Genomic DNA, 26,507 nt, shown 5'->3' with positions numbered 1-26,507 from the left:
TGTAAAACTATCATCAGAATCTAAATTAGGAACATTTGATCTCCTCCTAAAAGAAAGTGTACACACTAAAAGTCACTCTCCATTTACTCCCCACCCCAGACCTAGGCAATTGCTAATATATGTTTCCATATATTTGCTTATTCTGGACACTTAGTATAAACGAAGTCATATGATGTGTGACCTTTTGTGTAGGGCTTCTTTCACTTAGCCTGATATTTATGAGGTTTAATCATGTTGTAGTGTGTCCTTTTAATTCCCCCTCTTTTTTTAACTAAATAATATTCTTTTTTTTTTTTTAAAGATTTATTTTTTTATTTATACAAGCACTGGGTACAATCAGAAGCGCGGGAGGGTGAGAGAATTCACTGAGCCAGAGCTGGGAGCAGAGCAGGCAGAGTGATGAAATACACTGCCGAAGGGAGCAGTGGGCAGCAGGAGAGGTCTGCGCGCCATGTGGGACCCTCAGGTCTGCACGCCATGTGGGACCCTCACCCGGTGGCCGGGGATTGAACTGGCGCTGCAGAGGCTGCGGGCAGCTTCACAGCCCAGCGCTCAACCGCTGCGCCACCAGGGAGGCCCTAAATAATATTCTTTATATGATACTTTGTTTTTTTATTTATCAACTGATGGGCTTTTAGGTTGCTTGCCCTTTTTGAGTAATGATTCTATAACATTTTTGTGCAAATGTTTCATTTTCTTTTTTTTTTTTTTAAGATTTATTTATTTATTTATTTATGCAAGCACTGGGCACAGTCAGAAGCGCGGTAGGTGAGAGGTGAGAGAATTCACCAGAGCCAGAGCGGGGAACAGAACAGGCAGACTGATGAAATACACTGCTGAGGGGAGCAGCGGGCGGCAGGACAGGTCTGCGCGCCATGTGGGACCCTCACCTGGCGGCCGGTGATTGCCGGGGATCGAACCGGCGTTGCAGAGGCTGCGGGCAGCTTCTCAACCCAGCACTCAACCGCTGTGCCACCGGGGAGGCCCTCAAATGTTTCATTTTCTTAGGCATATATCAAGGAGTGGAATTTCTGAGTCATATGTTAACACTATGTTTAATATTTTGAGAGACTTCCAAAATGTTTTCCCGAGAGGCTATGCACTCACTATTTTACATTCACACTATCAGGATCTGAGGGTTACAGAAAATTTTAAAAGTTCAGATTCGAATTCTGAGTTTCTTAAAAGGCAAGATGCCTTCGTCCTAGCAAACCCTGCAGATTTAAAAATCAGTGAGTCTATTTGAGGATCAGATACTTAAATTGTGGAGAAGTCTCCAGATTTGCATTTTATTGTCATTAGAAATATATAGTCTTAAATTTCTTTTTCCTCTTTTACCTCATTATCACACGGAGTTTGTAGTGCAAGGAATAGTGTGAGGAAGTAAACCATGAAGATTCCTGGCAGCAGGCTCTTTGTTGTATTATCTACCAGTGGAAATTATGATATGTTTTTGAAGGGCTAAAGCAACTTTTCAGCCCTCAGTGACATGCATTTCCTTAGAAGGAGGGAGAGGGAGTGCTATAATCGTATAAACTTGGCAAGGATAATTTTTATCTTTGGATTTATAAAAATGAAAGATCACCATCACTCTTTGGAAAGCAGAAGGGAAAAATTTTAGTTGGTAAAAATGGATGCTGTCTTTCCTGTCACCAGTGGGGTAGAGAGTACCTCATAGACTGTCTCAGAAATTACTGTCAGCATCTGCTGGTAGCCTTGGAGAGCTTTTGTAGCAGCCACACCAGGTTCTGTCGTACTGTGGTGTGACCTTCATTTGCTGTGATTCGAAACTTTCGGAATGTCAAAATAACCATCGGTGTCATCAGTTTCACTTGCCTGCTGCACAGGTTCCTCTGCAGTCCTGGAACCACTGAGTCCAGGTTATCTGCTAGTTCAAGGATCCTGTCTATTGACAACCACCTCTACCACCTACTATCCTTTGGATCCTGTGGACACATTTCTGTCCCATCTGTCGTTTTATTAAGTAACTTGTTGAAAAAAAATTTTATTGTGGTAAGATATACATAACATGTAATTGACTATTATAACCACTTTAAGCGTACAGATCAGTGACATTAAGCCCATTCACCTTGCTGTGCAAACGTCACAACCTCCCACCTCCAGTACCTTTTCATCTTCTTAAATAGAAACCAACCATTTAATGATAACTCCTCGTCCTCCTTTAACTACCTAAGAACAGCCTCTTCTGCTAGCCCAGCTTTCTTCAAGGCTACTTGGTTTTGATTAACCTGTAGACTCACCTGAGATAACATGATTGCTTTTATTTCCATCAGCATCCCTTCTTCCTCTCCTCCCAGCTGCTAAATTTTTGCTTTATTACTGACCGTTCTCTGTTTTGTATACTGGTTTAATCTGTGCCTTTGGGGTACCGAAGACTCAGTTTCCCAAAGGATTGAGATTTACAGGGAAGCAACCTAGGGGAACGTCAACTAACACCTTATGGGGGATACCATAAATTATGTGCCTCTGCCAGGTAACCTCTGAACCTCAAAGTGCTCCTTGTGCCAGGGAGCAAAAGCACTGGCCTAGAGATGCCTTTGTGCCCCCAGCCCCTAGTTCTAGCTGCTTTCTTACTTACTTTTCGGTGGTGGTCACGGCCACTGCCTGAGGATCTGCATTTCTGTCTCAGTTTAAGGATGTCTCCTTATTTTACAAAAAACCTTTTTGACATCCCTCCCCCCATGGAAATTCACATAAATATTGATCCTGGTTGTTGAGCCATTATGTTTCAAATCCAGTTTAGTTTCATATGTCTGCAAACTTCACAGCACTCATCTGGTCTTACAGTACAATACTACTTTTTTAGGAAAGATGCATATAGCACTATTAAAGTGGACAGTATATAGCTGATAATAGCATATTTTGTGGTGTTAATTGTCAGTAAGAGTTCTTCGATACTACTTCAGCCATCCAATGTCAAGTCTACCAGTGTCTATCAGCAGATGACTCACTATTGATTTCAACACTTATAAAACTACTCGCAATTTTTGTATCATTCCTTAATTCTGGTCCTGGGGCTTGGGGCTTTACCTAAAATTTAGAATATGCTTTAATTCAGGGAAGCAGATGAGAGTTATCAAATGCCGACAAATTTTGCTGAACTGGATTGATTCATCTTTGCTAGTTTGCTGTCTGAGCAAGATTCCCTCCCTTCTTTTTCTTCTGTTCTCCTGTTGTATTTTTCATTCATTTAACAGATTTTTATGTGTGACTGCATTGACCTTATTCTAGGCAGGGGATATACAGCAGTGCATAAAACATCCATCTCTTGTGGATCTCCGATAACCATCAGGGGAGACAGTTGATAACCAAAATACCAGTAGATAAATGAGTTACTTTCAGAAAGTGGTGAGTGCTGCAAAGAAAAAGTGATATGAGGGATGTGTCAAAGGGGCGGTAGCTGTTAGAGTGATCACAGAGAGAACAGCTCTCCAAGGGGACCCAATAGGAGCTAGTCTCAAATGATAGTAAGCAGTTGTGGTCAGGGTCTGGGGAGAGAACTTTCAGGCAGAAGTAAAGCAAAGTGAGACTGTGCTTAGAACAGGAAGGAGCCCAGGCTGCTGGGGTCTGCAAGACAGGGCCTTGTGTGAATGCGTTGGGAAGCCATCCTCAGTGAACTGTGTCATCTGGTTTACTTTCTTTAAAGAGCTCTGCTGGTGTGTGGAGTGTGGTTTGAAGGAAGATGGGTAGCAGCAGAGAAGGAAATGAAAGCTCTGTAGTTGTCTGGAAAAAGGGAGACAGCTGCTTGGACTGGGGTGGTGACAGGCATGAGGGAAGAGATGGAGGACAGGAGGTTGATTTTTGGGTATAAATTGAAATGTAATGTTGATAGATATTGTCAATGGCTCTCCCTATTGTACTGCCTAGTACTGGCAGTACTAGGTTGTTGTTGGCACTTTACCAGTCTGAAAAATGAGGGGGGGTCACATGTTGATGTGGTCAGGAGAGTAATGGCTTCCCCACAGGTGTTCATGCCCCAGTCTCTGGGACCTGTGAAGAAGGTACTTTACCTGGTGAAAGGACTTTGCAAATGTGATAAATTCAGGGATTCAGAGATCGGGAGATGATTCTGGATTTTTTCAGGTAGGTCCATTACTTGCATAAGTGCTTGGAAGGGGAGAGCCTTTCTTGGCTGCCCCAAAGTTGCCAGGATGGAACAAGACTCAAGCAGATTTCCAACTGTGAGAGACACTTGACCCACTGTTGCTGGCTTTGATGTGAAAGAAGGTCCTCTCCCCCACCAGCCAAAGAATGTGGGAACCCTCTAGAAGCTTAGAATTGTCCTCAGCTGACAGTTAGCAAGGGAATGGATCCTCAGGAAGGATCCATTCTTCGCCAGCAAGGACCTGAATTCTGCCCGTAGTGTGAATGAGTATGGAAACCGTCCTCCCCCAGAACCTCAGAAAGGAATGAGCTCTGTCTACACATGATTTTAGCCCAGTGAGATCCAGTGAGATTTTGGACCCACAGAACTGTAAGGTAATACTTCTGTGTTTGAAACCACTAAATTTCAGGTAATTGATTATATTGCAGTAGAAAACTAGTTATAGTTGATAGAATGTACGATTAGTAAAGTTGAACATTTGTTCATGTTTCAGGGCCTCTTTTTTAATCATGAATATCTGCGTATGTCTTACTAAATCTCCTGCATCCCCCCATATAGGAATTCCATATTTATTATAGAGCTGAGTCTTTGTGGTTTACCCCATCCCCTCCGCTATTTGGTATTTCAAACCATGATGCAAGATGTGACAAGGAGAGACAAGGGCTGAACCTTGGTCACTGTATTTTGGGGAGTTCAGGCAGAGTTGCATGCAGATGCCTGTGACTCTTCTAGTTCCCCGTTGGCAGACTATTAGGCAGGCTAAATGAAAATGCTGATAGAATACCTAACCAAATGTGTTCTTCATATTCTCCCAACTGCAGTTCCTCATTTCTGTTTAATCAAGACCAGATCTTAGCTTAAGCTAATGGCTCCAGTGATTAAACCACTTCTTGTATTGTGGCCTTGAACCTTCAACATTACTTCTGGTACATAATAAACTGGTATGGCCACTGACCGAGGAATGGGTCCACTGTTTAGTCAGATATTATGGCCACTAGACACTAATCTTATTCTTACCACTGATGCACATTACCTATCAGCTATTTGAAAGTGATTTCAGTGCTTTCTTCCACTTGTGGGACGTGTTCAGGCTTGTACTTCCCCGCAGGTGAAAGCTGTAATGGCCCAATAGCGGTGTTATACTATTGATAATTTGGCACCCTGAGATAATGGTGTGTGGCAGTAAAGCTTGATCAAAGGTCTTGAAGACTGAAGACTCTTGGAAAAAGAGTTTTGCTGGTATTTTGAGATCTATGTATTTGGGGAGGAAACTCCATGGCATTGACTGAAACTAAACTCTAGAATCCAAAGACATGTCTCAGTTATGACCTCTGATTTTTAGCAGTTAATTAATTTGACTGTTTTTCTCATTTGTGAAATGGATGCAGTAATGCAGAATTGAAGATATTTATGTAAATATGAGGAGCAGAGTTATGAACCTGGATATGATCCACCTTTTAGCCGGGTGTTTGTGTATGTTTACATACATAAATGTAAATAAAATATTTTTCCAAAAGTGAAGCTATGTGGACGGATGCAACACGATCCTCCGCTGATCCTCTGCCAGTCATCTGGGTGAGGATTGTGTAGCCCATTACATTTCCCTCCACCCTCATCACACCCCAACCCACTAAGCTGTCAGGAATCTCAGAGATTACATCATAATGCTCACATAAACTAAATATATTAAGCCCTGGCATTAGAATATAAGCTATCCTTTTCTTCTGTTTTATTAATATTGCTGATGCATGTATTTAGTGTTAGCTATCTTTTATGCTTTCTAAGGAGAGTAGAATGTTGTATAACCTCTCACAGGTACTCAGAACACCAAGATGAGGACGTTATCTTCAGCGAAATAAGCAACCCCCTCCCCTATCTTTCTGCCCCCTCCCCTGCCACAGAATGGGGGTAAAGTACACATTTTAGAAGCCTTCAGACATCATGTAGAATTAAGACAGGGAGGCCTCAGTAAAGCTGGAGGGGGAGGCGGGAAGACACACTGTAATGACATCACTGTCCGGAAGAAATGTGGATAAACTGAATTAAGTGAGTCTCACTGCTGCCCACGATGAAATGAGGTCTACCTGGTGATGAGGATGGCATTTTTAAGCTTTTCATTTTAGAAGTTTTCATTTTTATTTTTTTTAAAGATTTATTTATTTTTATACAAGAACTGGGGTACAGGCCAGAGGCGTGGGAGGGTGAGAGGCTTCACCAGAGACAGAGCGGGGAGCAGAACAGGCAGAATGACGAAATACACTGCTGAGGGGAGCAGCAGGCAAGACAGGAGAGGTTTGCTGCGCCGTGTGGAATTCTCCCTGGCCGGCTGGGAATCAAACCTGCGCTGCGGAGGCTGTGGACAGCTTCACAGCACTGCGCTCAACCCACTGCACCACCGGGGAGGCCCAGAAATTTTCATTTTTAAAACACTCTGCAACCTGTGTGTATTTGAAGACGAATATATGAAACCCCACACAATGCTCCAATTTCCTCAGTAGCAGGTTTGAGCTGTCTCTGAGACTGTCCGGGGCACCCCACTCCAGGACCTGCCACCTCTTGCAGCCCAACCATCCTGATGAGGCTGGTGTTCATTTGCCTTATCAGTCTCTCCCTCAATTTTTATCAGAGAGATGGAATTATGAGTTACACCAGAAAAGGAGTAAGAAGCACATCAAAGAATTTTTTTGTGGCTTTTGAATAAGGGGGCCTTACTGGTTTAGGGTTGTGAGCTTTGGGTGTGCTGTTTTCATCATGAAGCACCTGGGGTTTGTTTTTCTCTAAAAGATGTAGATAAACTAGAGAGAATCTAGGGGAAAGGCAACAAAAATGATGAATGGCTTGGAGAGAAGGAGAATAACAGTCTATAAATATTTGAAAGGTAATATAAAAGAGGGAGAGAGGTTATTTACAGCAATGGAGAGAAGTTTGACAGGCAACAAAAGCTTGCATCCAGGAGCAGGGGGAAATTGGGTAGAACTAAAAAAGCAAAGCACAATAAGGGCGATTAAGCAAGGAAGTATAATTCTGATATTAGTTTGTGTTGCCAGGAGCCAGGATGGCAGGAATAAAAGATGTTTCTCAAACTGAAGCCACGCGTGATTGTGATTAAGGTTTTTCTAATTCCTCTGTGTGAAGGGGGAGAGTGAGCAGTGCTTTAGTCTTGCCCTCTGACTTTGTAGTTTGTTTTTTTCATTCCCAGCTCTGGCATTACATTTTCAGAGGTGGTAGTAATAATTACAATTCTCCCAGTAGACACTGCCTCATGCCAGGTGTTGTCTTAGCTGCTTTGTGATTTATAGTCTCATTTAATCTTTACCAGAACTCTGTAAAATCGGAGCTATTTTTTCCACTTTAAAGGAAATTGAGATTCAGTAACTTGCTCAACGTCACATATACTTTTCATTGGCATTTCATTCATATGGTTGGCATTCATACCCAGATCTGTGACTCACAGCCAGAGCTCCTACCCGTCATTACCCTAGTGATTATGGTAGTGATATGGGACCTCTAGTAGCCAAATGATTAAGCTACGTAAGCAGTTTGAATCCAAATACAGGGGTAAGTAAAATAGTTGATGTCCACTTCTCAGTATCAGTTAATGCTGTGTTACTAATAAATTTTCTCATTCTGTAAATTGTTGTGAGTTGTTTAGTCATCTGGACAACCTTGTGTAGGAAGAAAAGTTTATATGGTGTTACCTTTGGCCTTACATGTTCGTTGTAATGGGGTCCCCGTGGCAATATTCTGTACTTCCCCGAGCTTTTTGAATCTGAGATTTTATAATGTCCAGGTTATTGGATGACTAAAAAAACAAAACAAACTACACAAACTTAACAATTCAAAGTAAAGATGAAGAGCTGGGTGTCTGGGCTTTAAATGCCATTGCAAGAAGTACCAAACCTGGAATCAAAGACCTGGCTCCAGTCACAACTATATCCTTTGTGTGTAGGACCCCTTTCTAGCCACAGCCAGTTCCTCTTTGGAAGACATAGCTGTTCCTGCTCTCTCAACCTCCTGGAGTTCTTGTGGGTAGCAACTGTAAGTGTAATTTGCACACTATCCATAAATGAAAAATAGATTTAAAGTGAACATCATTTGAATAAGCAGGTCTTTTCTTAGGGCACTCCTCTTGGTTAAATCTAGGATAGTGAACAATGACAGACTTTTGAGGAAGTTGATGTTTTTTCAAAAGGGACAGCATCAAATCTTTATAATGGAAATGCTGAGAGAGTTTTAAAGACACATTTTTTAAAAAGGTTTATTTATTTATTTATGCATATAGGAACTGGGGTACAGGCCAGAGGTGTGGGGAGGGGGGGCGCTGTGGTGAGAGGATTCACCAGAGACAGAATGGGAAGCAGAAGGGGCAGATTGACTGCAGTACACTGCTGAGGGAAGCAGTGGGCAAGACAGGAGAGGTTTGCTGTGCCATGTGGGTTGCTCTCTGGCTGGGGATCGAACTCATGTTGCAGAGGCTGCGGACAGCCCTGTGCTTAACCCCTTGCGCCACCAAGGAGGTCCTAAAGACACACTTTTACTAACACCACAACCTTTGCTTCTTCGCTTTGTGCACAGTGGCATATAATGAAGACCAAGCTGGAGTTCCTAGCCACAGGTGATGGCATAAAAATCCAAAACGTGGCCGAAGGCAGTTGCATTTTTCATTTACATTGGTCACTTTGCCAGTCCTGTTCTATAGGAGGAATCTTCACATGGGACTTGTGTACCTTTTCTAAACAAAGAGCTTTTTAATGTCTGTCCTTATGCTGTTGTTCCCAGTAGTGGTCTCCTGTGAATTTCTCAATTCATCCCTAGATTACTTTTATTGTAAACTGTAATGATTTTACTCCGGTCGTATTTCTTCCAAGGTCTCCTATCTCGGTTACTTGTAAGGCTACTCCTCCCCTCTCTTGTTCTCTTTGATCTTTTATAATTGGCTTAAAACTCTCCATATTTAATCTGCAGTGACTTTGTTTCTCCTCCCTATTTTTGCTTTCTTCCATCCCTGCGAATTTAATAGTCTATTTCTTATTATTTTCTTAAGGTATCGTATTTTCTGTCACGCATTTATATCTTTTTTTCCCCCTTGTCCGTGTTTGTTTTATTTTAGCTATTAATGCAGGTCCACATTGTGTGTTTTGACTTGCAGTAAAGCCCTTACACATTCCCTGGAGTTGGTGGGCTTTTCTACTTTTAGTCTTGGCTGATCCTGAAGGCACTTGCATATGCATATGGTAATGTCACCATGAAAGGACCCTTCTTACCTTGGATATGAATAGTTAAGCCCCCTGTTGGTATCTGATGACTGGATGAATGGATGTGTTGAGTTTTTGAGAGCTTTTTCTCACAAGTTGTCTTTTCTGGGACAAAATGACTGTTGAAGATGTAAGAAAAAAAAGCTGTTACCTCCTCTGTAGTGGCTTTTAGCTGAATCCTTGTGACAACATCCAAGATGATCTTTTCAGTAAGTGCAACTCTTAAGCTCTGAATCTTTAAGTTACAGCATTGCAATCTTTTCTGAGAGGCTACCTTTCTGATCTGTGTTTAGTCCCAGGGATGGAGAACTCGCTCGTGATCTAGAAGCCCTAGATTTGTTTCCTTTCCTGGGGATGAATTGGGTTGGGGAAGGCAATTTCATGTTTAGATTTAGGTGTTTTTAGGACTATTTGCTTTTCTGTTGTTCAGATAATGACCCGTGCCTCATTGTTGATTGAAAAACAAAACACCTTGGGCCTCCCTGGTGGCGCGAGGGTTAAGATGCAACCTATGAGGCTGTCTGCTGCCACTGCAGCACGAGTTCGATTCCCGGACAGTCAGGGAGCAGCCCACAAGACTCAGCAGACCTCTCCTGACTCGCCCACTGCTCCTCTCAGCAGTGTACTTTGGTCAGTCTGCCTGTTCTGTTCCCTGCTCTGTCTCTGATGAATCCTCTCACCCCTCCCAACCCCCCAAACCCCCCCCCCCCCCGCCCCACCGCGCCTCTGGCCTGTACCCCAGCTCTTGTATGCATAAATAAATAAATCCTAAAAAAAAAAAAAAAAGAAAACAAAACACCTTTATTCTGTCCGTCTGGTATTGCTTCTGTGACAGAAAAAGCCTTGAGCTTGAAGCTGGTGGTTGCTGTAGCCACAGATGATACCAAGTGCTGCTCACTCCTTTGCCTTCATAGGTGTCCTTTTACATAGCCCCCTTGATTTTAGAGTTTATATACTCTCCTGCCTAGCCGCAAGGCTGTGCGCCACTGCCGAGATTTCCCAGGTTCTGCATCTAGTACTCGTGAGTCCCAGAGTACTGGTACCTTGAGTACTGGTGAACAATTCTTGAGACTGGTGACCTTTCTGAAAGAATGTTAGCTTTCCAGTGATCCAGATGGACAAACTCTGTACAACAAAAATCACCCGATGAGGAAAATAGAGATGTCTGCGGATGTGACTGTAGTTACAGAAAAAGGGCCAGTTACATGGTTTCGGTCATGTAGTTTCTTAGTTGCTATGCCAACATTTTATTTATTTTGAATTTCATTTTTTATTGAGGTAACATTGGTTTACAGCACATTACGATTCAGAGGTAAAGGATCCCACCTCTTTAGATGTATGTCACCACACGACACCCACCACCCAGGCACCTGTAGTGCTCCACCATAGTCCATTACTAACACTTGGCTTGAGGAAGGCCCAGCTTCACTTTTGGTAGTCTTTTCTTTCAGTTAAGAGTTGACTTTCTTTTCAATTAAAGTATTGATTGATAAAGAGAGAGAGACGCCCATGCGTGCATGTGCGGTTACGCACCTCATGTCAGGTAGCTTGCACAAGTTGGTCCAAAAGTTCCTGTTGCCTGGTGACATTGGAGCTGTTATCAGGCAGAGGGTGTTGGTTTGGTGTTTACTGAGTCTCTTAATAGCATCACTTTCCCTTGTGCTTGATTTAATCTTGTGTCGTTTGTTCATCATGGCCCCTAAGTTTACAAAGTCCATTGCTAATGTTGCACTCACACAATTGCCTGTTGATGAATTTCCCAGTTTGTCCTTAATGTCAAGCAGTGCATGACACTTTGTGTATGTGCACACATATGTGTATGTGTACATGTGTGTTATATGTATTACATATTACACATGTATTATTTGTACACGTGCATATCCCAAATTCTCGGAAACTTTAGAGCCTTGCGACTGCCCCTTCTGCCATTATCAAGCACCAGGAATCTCTGGCTTGAGCTAAAGAAAAGAGGCGAGGGGCCTTCCCTGGTGGCACAGGCAGTTGAGCGCCGCATGGTGAAGCTTGTCCACAGCCTCTGCTGTGAGGGTTCTATCCCAGCCGGCAGTGAGGGTCCCACATGGTGTGGCAGACCTCTCCTGTCTGGCCCGCTGCTCCCCTCAGCAGTGTATTTCGTCAATCTGCCTGTTCTGCTCCCTGCTCTGTCTCTGGTGAATCCGCTCACCCTCCCACTCATCTGGCCTATACCCCGGTTCTTGTATAAATAAATAAATCTTTAAAAAAAGAAAAGAGGCGAACATTGCCACCACTGAGGTCTGCCCTGGACAGTCTGATTGACAGAATGTGCCTGGGCCCTAATTGCAGGGACACTGGAAATTTGAGTATTGGTCTCTGTGTTGGGCAGGCAGGAATTGTCATAAGTATGACATTTCTGGCAGTGCCCTCTGTTTCTGTGATAAGCGGTATGTTTGGTAGAGCAGTTAGCTGTGAGGAGATAGCTGAGCGTATGGAGACCGTCATCTTATATGGTAGATAGTGGCTTCTGTGCACACTTAGGGAACAGTGCAGTTGAACTGGATGGGCAGTTAGCAAAGGAGCAGCAGAGGTAGAATACCCAGGTAAAGGGAGACCTGGGGCTGGTGCGAGTCGCTTTAGGGATGAGTCAGAGGAGCCACAAGTTAGGGGTTTGTTTGGGACCAGTGTGATGTGCCCTTGGACCAAATCACCACTCCTGGCCCCTGCCCTGCTTGTTTCCCCATGGAAAGCCTGAGCTACTGACTGTCGTGGTCTCTGGCTTTGGAATTTGGGAACTTTCTTGAGTTCTGTGTTTGATGCGCCTCCATGCCAGCATTTTAACTGTTAGTTGTCATTTGTTTTTCAGGAAATCATAAGCATTGACTCCTTGTCACTAGCAACAGATGTCTTTTATGTTGTTCATTGGCCACGTATCCATGGCCTTCCTTTTCCCGAAATGTCAGAGCGTGGTCTCCCAGTGTGAGGTCCCACTGCCATCCCTATGTATAGCCTTAGCCTCCCTATTTTCTCCAGCGGAGAAACAAGAGATAAAATTACTTCTTAAGCCTTCCCTGTGGTTGGAGTTTGTAAAATGGTGTTAGTGTTTGAGGTTCACCTTACCTGGCTTTGGTAAAAATGAGGATCGGAAGAATGAATGAGTTTTTATGTTTAAAATTGACTTCATTTCAGAGGAACTTTATTCAAAAGGCAGGAAAGACAGGACCATAAAGAAGGCAGATGCGTGGTGGGCACACCTCGACGTGGTTCCCGTGGGCAGTCTCAGATGCACTGGTAATTAGTGGCAGCATAAAATGGATGGGCTCATTCCCAGCAGAGTGAGCCCTTGAACTTTCTTGTGACCCCTACAGTAGCACAGTGGCTTCTGAAGGGGATGATGGTGGAGGAGGCAGAGAAAGGCCAATGGATGACTAAGCCTTTTGGTATCCACAGGTGCAGTCAGCAGTCCTGGCTCCTTCTTTCATTTCCTGCTAATGTTGGAAAGTGACATAAATGTAAAGTGACCCTTTGAGAGGTACCACTAGTTGTCAATTCTGGGATTACTATTTTAAGTGGACACAGAATCCCCCAATTTCATTTTAATCACTGATTTGATTTGCATTAGTTCCTCCTCCCAGTCAGAAAACACTAACTGTGGGGAGTACATATATTGAATTTAAGATGAAAACTTCTCTATTTCCTGCCCCATCTCCACCTTCAAGTAGCAATACTTAAAAAACACGATACAATTAAACAGTCAAATCAGAGAAAAGGGAGTGTAAAGGGCTTTGGGTAATCCCCAGTTGGAGTTATCAGCTCCCACATAATGGAGAGTGGATTATGCTTTATTTTCCTGTTATTTGAAGGGAGATAAAGCTCCACAGAGGTGGGAAAGACAGATGTGAAGACATCTGGAATATTCCTGACTCGAGATAAGTGTGTCTGTAAAATGATCTGATGTGGGCTTTGGAATATACCATTGAAAGTACAAAAGGTCAGAAAAGCTTCCTTCACAAATTTGGTAAGATGGAGCAGTTAGCTGTGACAGTGTGCAACCCTGGAGGTCATAGACCAAGCTAGGAGAGATAATTACGCATGGTAATGGGCAATTACAGATAATGGCCTTCTGGGGGTGGTGAAAATACACAGCCCCACAGCCTTGCCTGGAATGAACATTGAATAGCACATTAACTTTATAGCAAGCTAAAAGTTCAGCCCTGGAACAGCAGCCATCCCCCCAAATAAATAAAATTTCTGGCTTACTTAAGGGAAGCACCATGGTATTAGTAGCTTTGTTTCTCAAAAGCAGACTTGACACAGGAGGAGGAAGGGTTGAGGGAGATGGGATTTGGGGAGGGGAGGCAATGGTCAGCTCTTTCCCACCTGGCTGCATGTGTCTCTTTAAGTAGAGGTGGTTCTGGACTGGTGGTGGCACACAGTAGAGAGGTTGTTTGCTGTCCAGGCGCCAGGTTTGTGTTTGACGTTTAAAATAGCCCTGTCATGATTGCCTTGTGGGAGAAACAGATTGTTCCCGCATTTCCTGATTATGACTTTGGGGAGTGATACCACACCAACTGCACTCAAGGCTACTGTCTGACCTCAGAGAAGGCGGGGAGCGGAGGATTCTGCTCCTTCCAAGTTCATTTGCACTCAGAAGCCCTGCCAGGTGCAGCCCAGCGCTCCTTGGGTACCCCAGAGATGAGCTTAGGGAGCAAGGATGGCTTTTTCCCAGGAGTCATTTGATGCCTCTCTTGCTTCATGGCAGAGACTGTTCCCACCATTTTGTAGTTGTCATAGCAGCGACAGCTTACACTGATGGAGCCTTTCCCTGTGTCAGTCTTTCTCAGCCTTCTTGGGGCTTCTAAATATCAGTATTTACTTCAGGTTATGAATAGACACTGGGCACTGGAGAGTTAAGAAGCTGGATCCAGGTCACGTGGCAGTAGATTCAGGATGTGATCTGGAAGTTTGACTGCTGAGTCAGTGTGCTCAACCTGACTTTCTGCTGCCTGGCCCTACTGTGTCGTGGTTATTGTCAGTTTCACTGGAAGAAATGCTCCAGGTTTAGGAATAAAGCTTGAGACGCCCTTCTGGGTCTGTGTGGCTGACTGCTCACCCTGCAGCTTAGAGACTGGCTCAGACTGACTTGCTGGACTTCAGTTGCTCTGAAGTCAGTCTATCTGGAAGACAAGTGCCTGTAAAATGGAGGTTCTTAAACATCTTAGTGGTGGGATCTCTTTATGCTCTTAAAAATTACCGAGGACCTCAAAGAGCTTTTGTTTATGTGGGGTATATCTATGGATACTGATTGAGTTAGAAATGGAAACTGATAAAATTATTAATAATTTCTTTAAAATAATAAGCCCATTACTTGGTGATCTAAGTAACATTTTAATTAAAAATAACTTTCCAAAACAAACGTGAAAATTAATGAGGTAGATAAATGGCATTATTCCATAGTTTTGCACATTTCTCTTTTGTCTGGCTTAAATGGACACAGGTGGGTTCCCATATCTCATTCAGTCTGTTCTTTTGATATGTGAAGGAAATAAAGCTTCATAGATAAATAGATGGCCAAGGGAGAGAAGTATTTAAGTAGCCTTTTTAGATCTCTGTGCCTGTTTTTTTAGTAGACCCAAAGTATAGATACTTGACAAGTGGTAATTTCTTGAAGATTAGTTGTAGTTTGGACTCTGAAATCATGCTAAGAAGCCTTTTATATTCTGCTCAGTAAAAATCCATCAGTTTGTCTTGCCCTTTGAATGGGTCATGCATGATTTCCTAACATTGGTCATGTGGAAAATTATTAGTTTCAATATTGTGAAAATATTGGTTCATAATGTTGACATATTTCATTACAAACTATCAGAATGTCTCATTCATTATTGTCATTACTGATCTGATCAAAAAATTTCTAAATCTGGGAGGTGTAGAACACATCGTGGCAGACATGTTTTCTAAAACTTTGATTTTCATTTGAAGGCTCAATTTTTGCCAACAGTCACTTTTCCCTGAAATGATCGACTTTGTCCATTTTCAAGAAAATATCTGCCAAATACTTAGGTCTCAGTTACTGTAGATCATCATCAGTCATTCTTTCAAGTATATCGTGTTCATGAAAAAATGCAGTCAGGCTACTTAGCTGTTAACTCAGACACTTGCACAAGTGCCTTTATTAAGACAGCCATTACCTTTTGGCATGCAAAGGAAGTGCCTGTGTGAATGCTTTGCATTTGTCACACAACATTAAAAAAATAAAACGATGCTCTCAAAGGTAGAGATGCAGTCAGGTTAATCTTTTTCTTCCCATTTCATCAAGGGCATCTTAAGCAAAATTGACATAACATTAAAAGGTATATTTTCATGCCTTACTTTGTAGCAGTGAGGGACACAATGACTATTAGTATAGTGTTGTGTGACTGCTTCACTTCTTGCTGAGGTCCCAGTGAATTCCCCATCAGTGCTTCATCATCAGCACAGATGTCAACCCAGTGAAAAAGTAAAATAATCTCTTGATGTCATTGTGGAAATACATTTGATCTGTGGACCTGACGGACTTGTAAATAGGGAGCCTCCAACCACATTTTTTAAACTGCTGCTGTGGGATGACATTGAAACACCAGCCTCTGGTGGTAAAGCAGTTCTGAAACTGCTGGTGCAGGAGTCACTCCTGAACAGTTCAGATGCCAGGTGGCCCATCATCATAGGTTCTCATGTAAAGTGACCTGAGTATGGCCCCGGTCCTCAGGAATTGTCCCATGCAGCCAGAGTGAGAGCTGCTGAGGCACGGTCGGTTTCTGAGGCCCAGTCCTTCTCAGCGGTTGGATAAATAATTGTTTCTGACGACTTAAAACATTTTACAAATACCTGACTGAAAACTGGTGATAATTAAATGGAGTTGGGTATAAACTTGACTTCCTTCAGGGTCTCCTTTTTCCACTTCAGCTCACTGTTTTGGACCAGCAAAAGCAATGACAAACTTCTACAATCCTATTTTGAAGAGTTATAAAAGCAGAATCTAAACCCTAAGTCTCAAGGGGACTGGCCACAAGCAGACTTAAAAATGTTCCTGATGCCCCTTTCTTCAGTCCTCTTCTACCTCATGAAAAAAAGACCCTGATAAACTAGCCCACTGCATTCTAAGTTTTGAGTACAGTTCAGAGCAGATTTCTTCAGTGGAGACTCTATAGGGAGTCGATCAGAAGGGCTCCTGATAAAAAATTTTCTCAGCACAAAAGATATTAGAAAGATTTGCAAAGAATTCTCTGTGAACTTGTTTAGAATAGAGCCCTTGAGGAGAGGATCCCTGTTGGGCATCCACCCGCCCCTCGCTCCTGCACTCCCTGCGTGTGGCACTGCCTCCTCCAGTCTGCTGGGAGGGATTGACAGAGTCCCAAACTGTCTCTGGCATCTTGCCATTGATAGGAAATCCTGAACTGGCCTCAAGAGAGAAAACCTCTTTCTTAGCTATGAGATAGCCTTTCATGGCCTCGAGACATTTTCTACTAAAGTCAGAGAAGTGGTATTTTCTCCGTATCTGACATCTGACTCCCACTGTAGGACTTGTGGTTTCCCGGTGGCCCTGGAGCATTCTGAGGTTCTGAGGTGCAGGGGAGGTGGGGGACCTCTACGGAGAGCAGGAGCCAGAAAAGGTAGGAAGAACAGAACCCTGAAGACTACCACCCTCAGGCAGAGAGGAGTCCTGGAGGGGTTGGTCAGAGCCAATGTTGTTCCCCCATCAGCGCCCCTGGGGCCACACAGTACAGCCCCCACTTTCAGCGCAAGTCTTGGTGCATCCAGTTTTCTTTTCTCTGTGTGTGTTTCTAAACTCCATTCTACAAGGCCAGGGCCCTGTGCCCTGCTCTGCCATGCTCTCTTTAACCTGGAATTCCCTTCACTCCATTTTTTTAAAAACAGTCTCTCACTATGAAATCCTTTCCCCATCTTTTAAATTTTCCCTTACACTCTTCATCAACTGGAGAGAGCAAACGCCTGAGGGTAGGGCTTGGCTTTTGTTTATTCTCCTTCCCCTCCCCTACACCTCCTGCTACACACAATGGAGGCAGCTGTTACTCATGGCCCAGGGCAGCCCCTTTCAAACCTGGGTGACTTCCCTTTGGGCTTCTTTCATCTGCTCTTGCTCAGCAATCTGTCAGTTTCTCTCTGTGTCCAGCCTCCTTGGCATCCTTGGATGTTTCACACGCCTTTGAGCCAAGTCTGCTCCTGCCTTTACTTAATTTTTTCAGAGCTTTGGGGGGAATTTATTGAGCTCCACTTCCATGTACTAGAGGGAGCTGAGCTTTCCTCCAGCCTGGCATGTGTCACAGCTGGTGGTCCTCCCTTTGCCCTGGCTGGTAGGCCAGACTGCCAGGATCTCTGGAGCCTTAGTGTTAGGGGGAAAAGGATGTCCCAAAGCAAATTCCATATAGGCTTTGTGGGCTCCACCCCCACCCCAGGTCAAAGCCAAAGACACTGGGAACTCCAAATCCCATCACCACCAAAGGGAAGGTGGCTGGGTCCTGAGGGTGGGGTTAAGCAGCCAGGTGGATACAAAAGGCAGACATGTGGGCTTTGGGGGGCTCTCCATTTTTGGCTCTCCGCCAGCTCGCAGCATCCGGCCAGCTCAGAGAGTAACTTTGGGTTTCCAGGTCGTCTGATCGGGTAGGACGCATTAAAGACTTTATTTCCCTATTTTCTCCCTGAGTTGTATATTTTCCTTATTTCTTTTCCTCTTGTAAATAAACCTTTTATTAACCCTTTTGCGTGTGTCTGTAGTAGAGTATTCATAAGTCCCTTTAAAGCGCGCGGGTGAGGACCCACAGCCAGGAACCCGTTTAATATCGGGGTTGCTCTATAACATTAGCAGCAATAAAATCACCATTATCACCCCACAAGATGTTGACTTTCTGCCCACCATATTCATATGCCTGGTTTCATTGCAAGGATTCTCATCTCTTTTTTTCACCAGGTTGGCAAGGTGATCAGTTATCTCTTTTTGTTCATCCAGTTCATTTCCAGTTTCCTGCCCCATTTGTTTTTGGCAACTTATGATAGACAAAAGGGCATCAAACCCTGCATCCTATCTGGGAGAGTTCTTTGCAGCTGTTGCCAGAATTCATGGCATTGGTGGTTTTTTCACCTTTCCTTTTCTTCACCAATTTTGTTGCTGAATTTCCTCTGCCATCCCATGTGCAATTTGTCAAGTAGAATCGGATGTGGAAAACCAGGGGTCCAGGCCCTCCTTTAGGCCCCTCCTGTTCCTTGTACTGCTCCTGCCTTTCTAGGCCAACTTCAGTTTCCTTTGTTAAGAAAATTTTTCCCCTAAGAAGAAAATTTGGTCCTTCTTCCAGGACCAAATTACGTCCAAAAAAAAAAAAAAATCCTTTGAGAAAAAGGAGCAAACTGCTGGCAAGTACTCTATGCCTTGTACAGTAGTGGGCCAGCCCCAGCAGCGCTTGCACTTAGAAGGGTGGACTTGATCCCCTCCCCACCACCTCCACTGCCTGTGTTTTCTGAGAACCTTGGTCAGGTTCTCCTCTGTGTGTGTTGGGAGCCCTGCAGTGTCAAGGACCATGTCCTCTGTCTGCCAAGGTGGCAGATGGGCTGTCCTGCACACAGTAGCTGCTCAGCTTGCTGCTGTGAACGTAACTTGTTTCTCCCACAGGGAGAAGGTGCCAGTGATGTCCCAGGTTTATCATCACAGTGTGAACAGGAGGCACACTGCTGCCTCCGATAATAGTCTGCTTGCTGCACCAGCTCTGCTCGATCTCAGAAAATCAGCCCTTTCCCTCCATCAGAACAGCCAGCTTTTTTTTTCTTGGAATCATGAGTGCTTAGAGGGCTGAGGTCAGGTGTCGGCTCTCAGGACTGCTGCTCTTTCTCCCTGTGTTTCACCCTCTAGCACTCTCTCCCTTGCAGGAGAAAGATCTTGAAGCATCCTGTTTGTTAGGGGACACAGTTTTATCCTAAGTCTAAAAAAATGCCAGGACCTGATTAATCTGAACACAGGATCGCCCTGCAGAGAAGCATGCTAAAGGCAGGTGCTGAGTGATCTGCCTTGTTGCAGCGAGGCGTATCCACGGTCACCCTCCACATTCCACGACATGTCATAGTTAAATGGTCTTTATCTTTTTTTAAAAAAGATTTATTTTTATTTATACATACAAGAACTGGGGTATAGACCAGAGGTGCGGGGGGTGAGAGATTCATCCAAGACAGAGTGGGGAGTAGAACAGGCAGATCTATTGAAATACACTGCTGAGGGGAGCAGTGGGCAAGACAGGAGAGGTCTGCTGCACCATGTGGATTAGCTCCCTGGCTGGGGATTGAACTTGTGCCGCAGTGGCTGGTGATAGCTTCATAGTGCTGAAATTTTAACCCCTGTGCCACCAGGTAGGCCCTGATTGGTCTTTGTCTTAAAACCTTAATTTTCTCTAAAAATAAGGATGAAGGAACTTACTCTTTTTCTGTACCCACCCAGTGCTCAGCACAGCATGGTCATTGATGGCAGGTAATTTTGAAATCTTAGACTTAACAGTTTTGCACGATAGCTATAACTCTTAAAACTCGAAGCTAAGCGGGACCGGCACCTTGCTAGGTATGGCACTGAAAAAACGAGTAAATCCTGGGATCCATAGGCTAGCTAATTATGTGAGATCAATGTGACTCCCACATAGTAGTTTGTAAATTGTAAATTTGCTTTCATACATGATTTTTTTACCTTCCTGTAGGAAACTGTGGACTCTGGCTTTGTCATTGAAAGGGGATATGGCTTTAGGTTTGAACACAAAGGACTCAACGTGCAACGACTCTGGGAATCTAGACACTAGAAGGAGAGAGGGGGACCTTCACATACCTTAAAATGAATTACTGGTTAACTACTATTAATATGCCATGGGTCCAGAGACCAGCACATAACACTGCAAGATCAATAAGGGTATTTATCATGGGTGGGTATTGATCTTTCATGAAGGAGTGAATCATATTTCACGCTGCATATGTTAGCGCAAAAAAAAAAGTAGCAGAGGCATTGAGAGGCCTTATAAGAACCGGAAACCTGCAAGGAAAAGGTGCAGAGCCACAGGCGTGGGCCCTGGAATGAGAAGTGATCAAGTCTGCAGGCAGTGTCTTTGAGGGACAAATTCTTTTTTTTTTTTTTTTTTTTTTAATTTTTTTTTTTTTTTTTTTTTTTTTAGAGGCATGCTTTATTTATTTGTTTGCTGGTCTGTTTGCTTGTTTTGTTTATACATGCACTGGGTACAGTCAGAAGTGCGGGAGGGAGGGTGAGAGAATTCACCAGAGCCAGAGCGGGGAGCAGAGCAGGCAGAAGGACCGAAGTACACTGCTGAGGGGAGCAGCGGGCGGCAGGAGAGGTCTGCACGCCATGTGGGACCCTCCTCCGGTGGCCAGGGAGCAGCCGGGGATCGAACCGGCGCCGCAGAGGCTGCGCGCAGCTTCGCAACCCAGCGCTCAACCGCTGCGCCACCGGGGAGGCCCTGAGGGACAAATTCTGATAGGGATTTTTCCAGAGTGACCGTTCCTCTCCTGTTGCCTTTCCTGGCTATTGATTCCAGTTGTGCTGGTCTTTCTTCTCACAGCACAAATTAGGACTCTGCCAATCCTAGCAACTTCACGAATGTAGCTCCATACTTGCACTTGCATCTTGGTAGAGGATCTAGGCTTGATAATACCTGTGAGGGACTTCGGGTTAAGACTGCTACCACAGTCTGACAAGAAAAGTGCTGCTATGCCTTCTATTATTATTATCATCATAGCCATGGGCACTTAGCTAACTTTTATTTTAGTAAAAATAGTGAGATCCAGCTTAAGAATTTTCAGCAAATTCATTATGGTGTCTACTTTTCTGTATACTTCTGTGATCTTTGTCCTTAGTTATACTGTCACTTGAACCCTCCCCATTGTGATCTGCAGCAGGCATGGGACAGCCAGGAAGAATTCAGTCACGGCCAGGGACCTGGTCAGTACTAGTGAATTCAGCTCAGCTTTACAGAACTCTGTTTTTTGCTCTTTTCTTGTCCTGTGGTGCAGGACACGTGAGGTGTAGCCTGTTAATGGTTTTTACATGGGAAACCACTTTGTGAGTATATTCATGTACATATTTCAAATTTTGTATAGTTTATATATAGTGGCTTTTATAGTTGGAAATCTTTTTTTCTGTTTACCATCAGTTAATAGTGACAGTGAGGCTAACTTAAAGCTCTTGTGACATCCCACTGTTGAAGAGAGTATCTCCAGCTACTCCTTGGGGAGTTCTGTGGCAAAGGTTGGGGGGACAGCTTATCCCACTTGTAAAAACAAGAATAAATGACCCCACTTTCTGTCGCTCATAGAGGAGCGTACTCCCTTAGGCTGAGGTGAGCAGTATAATCACTTCAGCATTTGAACAAAGTCTGGAAGGGAAGCTGGGTGGCTTCCCTAGTCCCTGGGTGACTGGGATTAACAGTTTAACAGTTTTTGTTTGAAGGGAAATTGCAGAACACCAGACATAGCAATGATTTTCATGAGATTGTCTTCTACCTATTGCCATGCATGCAAGCTCATAATTGCCTCTCCAGGAGTATTAAAATCATCTAGTTCTTATTCCAGTCTGTAGGTTCTGTCTCTACTTCTGTCTCTGTAGTAGACTTTGCATTATCTACCTACATACCTGCCCTCCCACCTGCCCTCTTACAGAATAGACTGTTTTAGCCTAGTCCATTCTCCTAGACCCTTATGCTTGGGTTAGATTAGTTTTCTCACACATTCCAACATTGCTTCTTTACTCTGTAAACCTTTATTGGACATCAGAACTCCTTGGCTGGCATTCATATTCAGGACCTTCTGAAATCAGTCCTGGAGCAACCTTCTGTTCTCATCATCCATTGGCCTGTGATGAGATCTCTGCTGTAGAGATATCTGGTGGCATTTATTTATTTATTTTATAATTGTAGTGACAGATACTGGTTTTCAACACTGTATTTGATTCAGATACTATTATGGTAGTAGCTAGATTACGGTTTTGTGAGTTTCTCAGTCTATGCCTAATTTTTCTAAATTGATAACAAACTTTTCAGAATAAATGAAACATTCCAGAGGCCTCCCTGGTGGCCTAGGGGTTAAGTCTCAGCATCCACTGTGGCCTAAGTTTGATCCCTGGACAGGGAGGTAACCCACATCCGGTACAACAGACCTCTCCTGTGTCACCTGCTGCTTCCCTTAGCGGGCGTATTTCAATAGATCCACCTGTTCTGCTCCCCGGTGAATCCTTTCATGCCCACCCTGCACCTAACCCCACCTGGCCTACACTGCAATTCTATGCAAAAATTAAAAAAAAAAAATTAAAAATCAGAAAAGTTACTTAAATAAAATAATAAATGAATCTTTCCAAAAACCAATATTTGTGTTTTTGGTGCCATCCAAAGCCACATTTTTTTAAAGATTTATTTACGGATACAAGAACTGGGGTATATAGGCCAGAGGTGTGGGGGGTGAGAGGATTCACTAGAGACAGAGCGGGGAACAGAACAGGCAGACTGACTGAAATACACTGCTGAGGGGAGCAGCGGGCGAGGCAGGAGAGGTCTGCTGTGCCATGTGGGTAGTTACCTGGCTGCGGATCGAACTTGTGCTGCAGTGGCAGCAGATAACGTCATAGGTTGCATTTTAACCCCTTGCGCCACCAGGGAGGCCCCAAAGCCACATTTTGAACATAGTTATTGTATGATAGCAAATGAATGAGTCAAATATAAATATAAAAATACAATTTAATATCAAGAATAAGTGATTTTTGTATGAGTCACTTTTCTGAATGGTCCTGAAGCCTCATGAAGAGTATAAAGTTTGACTGCGATGTTATAACAGTAAAATGCCTGGCAAATAGTAGGTACCTAACACATACTTGTCACGTTGAAAGAAATGCTGGAGGAGATGAGCTTTGTGGTTAGAATATATGAAGTAAACCTAGATGTAGGCCATGAACGTGGTGACCACTTAGCTACAGCGTGAGACACAGACCTGTGGTTGTTTAGGGAGAAGGCCCGGCTTCCTTTCCAGTGAAAACCCTTTGTGTGTGCTTCTCTGATAACCAGCCAGGACTGGCACAGCAGTGTAGCCAGCGAGCAGTTGCTTTCAATCTTCAGCGTAAACCCATGGTTCTTGCTCCCATCTTTTGGGCTTCAGAACCTACTGAGGGTTTTGTTAAAAATCTGATTGCTGACTGAGCCCTCAGAGTTTCTGATTCAGAGAGTCAGGGATGGCGTTTCAGAATGTACATTTGAATAAGTTACAGGTGGTGCTGATGCTGTTTCATGCTTGGAACCACAGGATTAGACACATGTAGTATGATGGGCATTTATTCAACTTTGTGAAATTTCCAGGAACTGGCCGCATGCACTTACGGCCTGGAGACATAAAGTAGTTTTTAACATGGACCTATTTGGAGCTGTGTAATACAGCTTGGTGGTTAATTAAATAGACCTTGGTAGTTCCAGTTGTCCCTGGGACATATCCTCTCTCATAGTTTTTTAAAATGTCACCTTTTATGTCTGAAACATTTCAAATGTCTGAAACATTCAGACATTCAAAACATTCAAAATGTCTGAAACATTTCAAGAGTATAAAATATTTATGCATCTACACTTTAAAATAGCTAGTGATTTTGTTATTAGATCCTTGTATGAAATACAACATAGATCTTAATTGATTTTTAAAGCTCATATAATTTGAAAAAGGGAATAAAACACAGGTAAGTGGAAAAGTGATGTGCTTGTTAACTAATTACAGTCAACAGTAGCCAAAGAAATCCTTGCTTTGACCTGAGGTAGGGTTTTATTTGGGGTTTACTTTGCAGCTTATTGAAACCATTCTCTTGTTTCCTTGAGCTATTACTGGTATTTTGTTGGGGGGTAAACTGTAGCCTGGTAAAAGGTTTTTATACGAGAACTGGGGTACAGGCCAGATGCACGGGAGGGTGAAAGGATTCACCAGAGACAGAGCGGGGAACAGAACAGGCAGACTGTCGAAATACACTGCTGAGGGGAGCAGCGGGTGAGACAGGAGAGGTCTGCTTCGCCATGTGGGAGTCTTGCCGGCCGGGATCGAACCTGCACAGCAGAGGCTGTGGACAGCTTCACAGTGTAGTGCTCAACCACCTGCGCCACCAGGGAGGCCCTGCTGCTGTATTTTATTTTCCTATAAAGAACCTTGGTCTGAAGTCAGGTCCTAAGGAGTGTCCAGTTCTTTCCACTGCAGGGACAGGGATAAGTCTATGAAGTGCCTTTCTAAATGTCAGGTCTATACGGATGTTCCACTAATGCTCATGACCTGGCAGTAAGATGTCATTCATTCCTTTTCTAATTTAAGCATCTATAGTCTTCATTATTTCTCTGAAGTGTCTGTTGCTTTTATGATTAAACAGTAAAGCCATGCCAATGAAATCTAAAACATTAGATACCAAGAACCAGCCATTGTGTTACTAAATTGGTGTTTAAAATATGAGGGGAAGGGCCTCCCCGGTGGCGCAGCGGTTGAGCTCTGGGTTGCGAAGCTGCCCGCAGCCTCTGCGGCACCGGTTCGATCCCCAGCTGCTCCCGGGCCACCTGAGGAGGGTCCCACATGGCGCGCAGACCTCTCCTGCCGCCCGCTGCTCCCCTCAGCAGTGTACTTCGGTCCTTCTGCCTGCTCTGCTCCCCGCTCTGGCTCTGGTGAATTCTCTCACCCTCCCGTGCTTCTGACTGTACCCAGTGCTTGTATAAACAAAATAAAATAAAATATGAGGGGAAGTTCAGGAGAGAAGGACATGTGCTCTATTCAAACAAGTGTGGAGCAGTGAATTTCTCATCTCATTAGCTAGGAAGAGGAAGAGAGGAGAAAAGAAAGAAATGTAATGAAGCAGTGGGTTGGCAGTACATTGCAGGAGCATAAGGTGAATGGATTAGGTATCCTTTCAGAGAAGTGACTTTGACTCTCTTTGGAATAAACCTGTAAAAATACATTTGTTATTGCTTTCACCAGATCTTCCAGAATTTGCACTTTTAGTCATGCCCTCCCTTGCCTATTTTCTTTTTCCTTTCACACACTCATTCAGACTCTTCTGAACACCTGCTCTGGGCCATGGGTTATGCTGGGCTTTTCTCTCCACCAGTTTCCTCTCCCTGCCTTGCTGTGCTCAACCAGTCACTATATTTAAAAAATAAATATATCTTATTTCCTGGAGCTTTTATGTTTTTTCCTTTACATTTATTTTTCATTCCAAGCTACTTAAAAGACAGTTGTTCATTGATCCCTTTTGCAAATATTTCCCACCGCCTGTTCTGGCCATGGTCCTGGTATGGAGGATGCTGTGGTGGATGAGCCAGGAGCATGGGGGGAAGTAGGGGGGCTGTCACAGTCTCCACTGTATTTACCACCATTTTCCTGGTTGCTTACTTGTTCCTTGCACTCTTGCTTCTGCTCCTTTCACTGTGATAAAACCCCAAGCCCTAAAGGCCTAGCCCTTTGTAGGTCTTTTCCAGAACCGATTTTGCTTGCCGCAGCATCAGTCGATGTCCTGTCGCCTCTGAGATTCGTGTCAACTTTGGCCTCTGTGACATTGTCTTCTTTTCTAGATTCTAGTGATTCCCTCCTCAGCTGCCTTTCTCTTTTCAGAACATGCTCTTCCCTGACAACTCCTTCCTTCTGTCCCCAGACACTCCTCTCACCCAGCATCTCTGTGTGAGACACCCGAATCTCAGCTCCCAACCACAGTATGTCCTTTGAGTGCCAACCTTGAGATTTTCACACTCAAGTCTAACTGACCTCTTGTAGAAGTTTGTCTACCCTTGATCTATACCATTGTCCAGACTTCTGAAGGATACAATGTCAGCTGACCAAGGAAGTGAAGGAAACAATGTTTGTTTCACTTCTTAACCTCTTGCTTTGACTTTCTGGCCTATCTATATGGTTATCACAGTTAAGGACTCTGGGATTTGAAAAATGACTATTTAAATAAGTGAAGTACAAGTAATATTTCTGTACTGTTGCAGACAGATCAGACAGGATTTGACCTCTAATTTATTGACAGTGCAATAAGAATTTCTGGGTGGGAGTAAGACCAGCATGTTCTATGCAACTAAAATGACCTCAGTCAAAAACATAGTCACCTGTGCCTCCAGACTTAC

General features: G+C 43.8%; 1 protein-coding gene across 1 annotated transcript in view; it reads left to right on the top strand.

Moving 5' to 3' along the window:
• Window positions 1-26,507, top strand: part of DMRT1 (doublesex and mab-3 related transcription factor 1) — a gene marked incomplete at both ends in the record, with an annotated part of 94,900 nt that overhangs the window by 11,290 nt on the left and 57,103 nt on the right. The window lies entirely within an intron of this gene.

This window comes from Talpa europaea, assembly GCF_964194135.1.
Source record: "Talpa europaea genome assembly, chromosome: 7".
In the NCBI taxonomy this organism is placed as follows: Eukaryota; Metazoa; Chordata; class Mammalia; order Eulipotyphla; family Talpidae; genus Talpa; species Talpa europaea.
The sequence above is the reverse complement of the archived record's forward strand: the minus strand, read 5'-3'. Positions and strand labels throughout refer to the sequence as shown.